The 5,991-nt window shown below is 49.0% G+C and overlaps 1 non-coding gene across 1 annotated transcript; it reads left to right on the top strand.

The window, feature by feature from the left end:
* Nucleotides 1-5,595: 5,595 nt before the first annotated feature.
* On the top strand, nucleotides 5,596-5,703 carry LOC132220234 (U6 spliceosomal RNA). The gene has a single exon (XR_009449736.1). It is a non-coding gene; the product is annotated as a U6 spliceosomal RNA (small nuclear RNA).
* Nucleotides 5,704-5,991: the final 288 nt, after the last annotated feature.

Genomic DNA, 5,991 nt, shown 5'->3' with positions numbered 1-5,991 from the left:
TGGGGATGGTAGGAGAACAAGACAGAAGAAAACTGCACTCACAAGTAGCCACGGGAGGCAGAGCTGCCCTGTCAGACTGTGATGTGAGAGAGAATGAAAGTCCGGTCTCATTCACACTATCATCTTTGGGGGCCTTTCATTATAACAACGTATCCTGCACCCTAACAGAGAGGCGGACGGCGACGGAACAATTTTCAATCCGCAACAGCACGCGTCCATTGATTGCCGTGTCCCAGAGCAACCTGAAACCCAGTGCGGGCCTCTGGACTGCCAGCCTGGGAACTCAGGACTGAGACCTTCCCGTCCCACCGTGCGCCTCCCGATGCCCAGGCCTGGGCCTCCTCGGGGCCACCCTCTCTGGGCCTCCGCGAAGTCCACCTGTTTCCTGTTCTTGGCCTGGGCAGGCTGTGCCCTGGCCTCACCCTTGATGTGACTGGCTGACAGAGGAACAGCTGCCGCTCCCCTCCCCTCGCCCCCTCCCTCTCAGGCGCAGACACACCCGGACAGACCTCAGGCAGATCCCTGACTACAGTTAGCAGGAATGTTAGCCGAGGACTCGGGCTGGTTGGGCCATGACTGCTGGCAGGATCCCAGGATTCCGAGGGGGTCTGAGCTGGAGTTGACTGTGCAGCTGGGAGCAGCAGCGATGCCCTTAAAAAGGGAAAGGAGAGAGATGCCAAGGAGAGAGACAATGCCTGTGCCAGGAGGATAGAACTCTCACCAGGTGGGCAGAGGGAACCAAGTCAACAATCACAGCAACGAGAGCCACCATTGACTGAGTACCTACTATCAGCCAGGAATACTCTAGAGCTTTCCATACACAGCCTCTCTTAACCCTCACAGCAGCTGCCCACCCCGAGTTAGATTTTACCAGCTTCACTTTACAACAATGCAAACCGAGGCTCAGAGAGGTTGAGTCACTTGTTTAAGGTCACACAGCCAGGGAACTAATAAGCATTCAAACCTCTTTATATATATATATAATTTTTTTAAATATATTTTATTGATTTTTTTACAGAGAGGAAGGGAGAGAGATAGAGAGTTAGAAACATCGATCAGCTGCCTCCTGCACATCTCCTACTGGGGATGTGCCCGCAACCGAGGTACATGCCCTTGACCGGAATCGAACCTGGGACCCTTCAGTCCGCAGGCCGACACTCTATCCACTGAGCCAAACCAGCTTTGGCTATAATTTTTTTTTTTTATAGATTTCAGAGAGGAAGGGAGAGGGAGAGAGAGAGAGAAACAGCAATGATGAGAGAGAATCATTGATCAGCTGCCTCCTGAGCCCCCCGGGGGAGTCTGAGCTGGCCTTTTTCTCCGCACCTTGGTTCCCTCCCCCCAGACCTCCCAGGGCTGCTTGTACCTGCTGACCCCGGGGAGCCACAGATCCCTGCTGTCACTTGCTCTCCTCCACCTCTGCCTGAGGCTGCCCTCGCCTCCCTGACCAAGCTCCCAGATGCTGTCATTAAGGCCGGGTGTCTCTCTTTCCAGCTCTTCGCAGAATTCCTGTGGGTCCCTTCCATTCTCATACAGCTCCTCCCCTGGGGCAAGCCGGCCCCACCAGCCCCAGCCTCACACCCTCCCAGGTTTAACTGCAGAGGGAAAGCCTCAGCTCCACCCTCTCTGGGTCTCCTTGGCTCTCACTGGGTCATTTGCTCCTCCCTGAACAGATCCGGGAGCCAGGAAACCAGGGAGGGAGGAGGGAGGGAGAGATCCCCCAAAGCAAAACCTTGTGCTGCTGCCGGAAAGGCGGCAATGGCCACTGAGAGGCAAAGCGGCAGGTAGGCCTGCACCTGCCCCTCAAGAACCCCGTGGTGGTCTTGAACGGTGCTTTCCTCTGTTCGAGGAGCAAGGCCAGAGGCAAAGCCCCCCCACCCCCCCGTATGGCTCCATGTCCCCTTCCCTGACCCACATGCAGGCTCCTGCTGGCACTGCCCTCAGCTGCACGCCTGCCCCCTTCTAAGGGAAGCCTGTCTCTAAAGGGCTCTGCAGTGCACGGTGGACGGCCCTTTGAGAACCACCACACAGGAACTTGTTTCGATGCCTAGCACGGCCTCTGCGTTCTGGGTCTGGCTACCACTGATTGGGCAGCCTGAGAGCTGGTCCCTGCGCCCTCAGAGCTCTGGGGGGCTGCTGGCCTTCACCAGGAGGACTGCCACCTCAGCTCTGAGGCCTCCAGCTGTGGGACTAAGCTCGGAGCCTTCATTTTCCCATCTGCAAAATGGGGTGAGTTATACTTCCCTCCGGGATAAATGAAGCCACGTGTGAAAACTGAACAAAATTCCTGAGGCCTGGATCAGTGCTTCTCAAACTATCTGTGAAAAAGAACAGTTTGGGGTGTTTTTTCTTCTTCTTCTTATCTGTCATGAACCAGTGCTTATGTAAAACACAATAAAAATGAAAAATTAAATTTAAAAAGATATAGAAAATACAAGCTGTAATTTTCACTATTATATTCAACCAATATGAAATTATTCTGTCATATAGCTTTAAAGTTTCTAAAGGCTCACTCTCGGCCTGGTAACACTTCCAGACCAGGATAAATCCATGGACCACACTTGAGTCGCACAGATCGAGGGGGCTCCCCACAAATGGCTTTTAACTGTCCCATAATCCACTCTTGTTTATGTGATTATTGTTTCAAAACTGACTTTTCTCTTCCCCCTTTTGCAATTCCAGGTTTTACTGGAGCATGAAGTAGGCTTGTTGATTGGCTCAATGGTGGAAACAGAACGTTGTGTGTGCGGCCAGGAGTGGTTCAGCATCACCCCTACCCAGGATGTCATAAGCAGCTGCAGCAGACACATGGACTCTGATCTCACCAGGTTTTATAACCTCGCAGTGTCAGAGGCTGCTGGTTGTTCTCCAAGATCCACTTTCCCCTTCTTCCATAATAATAGAGTTTTAGGTAGGAATATGGTTGCCCAGCTAAAGACTACATGTCCCAGCCTCCCTTGCAGCTAGGTGTGGTCATATGACTGAGTGTGGCCAATGGTCTGTACACAGAAGTGATTTCTGTTCTCTTGATTGGGTAAGTGCTCCCTGTCTCCCTTTCCTCCTTCCCATCAGCTGGTACATCACAAGAACTAAAGTAACTCTGGAGCCAGAGGTGGAACCTACGCAAAGAGAATGGCAAAGTCTCCCTAAAAACTCTGGACAAAGAAACTCCTATTTTATCCTAGCCACTGTATCTGGAGGTTGTCCTGTCGCAGTAGCCTGGCCTGGGTCCTACTACTGAAATGAGCAGTGGCAACAGACCGGAATTCTCAACCAGGGCTGACTTGGAGACCTATGTGTCTGTCTCTTAGTTTTGAAGCAACCCTTTCAAGCAATTGTCATGGGGCCACCAAGGGCTGGGCCCGTGCTGAAAGATCTCAGAGCCTGCCTGCCTGGCAGAGAATGTGCTCTGACCTCTGGCATGCCCTATGACCTTGACAAAGTGAGACTGTCCTGTTGAAAGGGGTGTGGTGGGAAACCAGCTTGGATTCTGCAGGGTGAGATCTCTGGGTGGGCAGGGTGTTAGGCAGCAAATGACTCAGAAGGTAACCGCTGCCTGCCACAGGTCCTCAGGGAGTTTTGACTCACTGTCTTGGCCAAATAGGAGTTTTAAGAGGCTATAGAAACAGCCCTGGCCGGGTAGTTCAGTGGGTTAGAGTATCATCTCGATTCACCAAGGTTGCGGGTTAGATCCCCAGTCAGGGCACATACAAGAATCAACCAATAAATGCATAAGTAAGTGGAACAACAAATCAATGTTTCTCTCTAAAATAAAAAAAAGAAATAAAAAATAAAGATAAATAAAAGAATAAGCATTTAAAAAAAAAAAAAAAGAGGCCATAGAAATAAAAAAAGTAAGGAGAGCGGAATTGGAAAATTGGAAGACAGATTCCCAGGATATCAGAGGTACTTCCTGTCCCTACCTGTCCTCAGCTGACGCAGCCAGAGCTGGAGTCTGCACGCTAGAAGAGGGTCCAGTGGCACAGCTGGCTTCTAACCCAGCTTCCCGATCCTAGTCATAGCTGCTTGGGCCCCCTGAGGCAGGAGGAGGGGCACATGGGCAGGAGGATGGTTTAGACCAGGGGTCCTCAAACTACGGCCCGCGGGCCACATGCAAATACAAATATTGTATTTGTTCCCGTTTTGTTTTTTTACTTCAAAATAAGATATGTGCAGTGTGCATAGGAATTTGTTCATAGTTTTTTTTTAAAACTATAGTCTGGTCCTCCAACAGTCGGAGGGACAGTGAACTGGCCCCCTGTTTAAAAAGTTTGAGGACCCCTGGTTTAGACAGCCAGGGGACCCAGCTGCCTTGCCGAAGCTCTGCCCACTCCGAGTGGGCTCTAGGGCCATCCCACAGCTCTGGGATGCTGTCTCTGCTCTGCATCTCTCTGGCCTCAGCCTGTTGAAGATTTTTAAAAATATATTTGTATTGATTTCAGAGAGTAAGGGAGAGGGAAGAGAGATAAAAACATCAATGATGAGAGAGGATTATTGATTGGCTGCCTCCTGCACACCCCCTACTGGGGGTCGAGCCTGCAACCTGGGCATGTGCCCTTGGCTGGAATCGAACCTGGGACCCTTTAGTCCAAAAGCTGACACTCTATCCACTGAGCCAAACCAGCTAGGGCTGAAGATTTTTTTTTTTTTGGCTGACTCACTTTCCCAGTTTAAGAGTAAGTATGGCCGGGAATTAGACCCAACTACTGAATTCATTTTAATAAACACCGATTGAGGGATTATGAGCTGGCTTGGGGTTGAAGGTACAGAATGAGAAAGACTCCACCTTTGCACCAAGGGTGATCAGGCTGTTTACTGTCTGCGTAAAAAATGTCCCAACATGTAGAGAATTTTATTAGAGTTTATTTGATCTCTTATTTGATGACATATGCCAGGAGCAAGATCTCAAACGCTCTAGAGCAGCCGTGGGCAAACTACGGCCCGCGGGCCGGATCCGGCACGTTTGAAATGAATAAAACTGGAAAAAGAAAAAAAAGACTGTACCCTTTTATGTAATGATGTTTACTTTGAATTTATATTAGTTCACACAAACACTCCATCCATGCTTTTGTTCCAGCCCTCCGGTCCAGTTTAAGAACCCATTGTGGCCCTCGAGTCAAAAAGTTTGCCCACCCCTGCTCTAGAGAATAATAGTTTTGCAGCTTCTTGCATGCATTTGAAATTAAGGAGGGGTCATCAGGAAGATTGGAGAAAGCAAGGCAGGATTGGATTACAGGATAGTTAAGATTATGTGTTCTCTTGAGGGTTAATATCCCCTTTGAAGGGTATTTCAAAGGTGTGTTAACCTAGATCAGTGATGGCAAACCTATGACACGCGTGTCAGAGGTGACACGCAAACTCATTTTTTTGGTTGATTTTTCTTTGTTAAATGGCATTTAAATATATAAAATAAATATCAAAAATATAAGTCTTTGTTTTACTATGGTTGCAAATATCAAAAAATTTCTATATGTGACACGGCACCAGAGTTAAGTTAGGGTTTTTCAAAATGCTGACACGCGGAGCTCAAAAGGTTCGCCATCACTGGCCTAGATGCACAAGAACAAGGGTAGGGCTGATGGTTTAAAACCTTCAGTGATTGCTTCGGCAGCACATATACTAAAATTGGAACGACACAGAGAAGATTAGCATGGCCCCTGCACAACGATGACACACAAAACAAAACAAACCTTCACTGAAGAAGTTATAGACCCGGGCATGATTACCCTCCATGACCTGCACAGTTAGGAATTTTATTTTTTGTTAATCCTCACCTGAGCATATTTTTTCCATTGATTTTTAGAGACAGTGGAAGGTAGATCGGGAAGGGAAAAGAGAGAGAGAGAGAGAAACATTGATGTGAGAGAGATACATTGATTGGTTGCCTCCCGATGTGCCCTGACCAGGGCTGGAGATCGAACCTGCAACCCAAGTACATGCCCTCGGCAGGGAATCAAACCCGTGACTCTTTAGTGCTTGGGCCAACATTCT

This window comes from Myotis daubentonii, chromosome 17, assembly GCF_963259705.1.
Source record: "Myotis daubentonii chromosome 17, mMyoDau2.1, whole genome shotgun sequence".
Lineage (NCBI taxonomy): Eukaryota > Metazoa > Chordata > Mammalia > Chiroptera > Vespertilionidae > Myotis > Myotis daubentonii.
The sequence above is the reverse complement of the archived record's forward strand: the minus strand, read 5'-3'. Positions and strand labels throughout refer to the sequence as shown.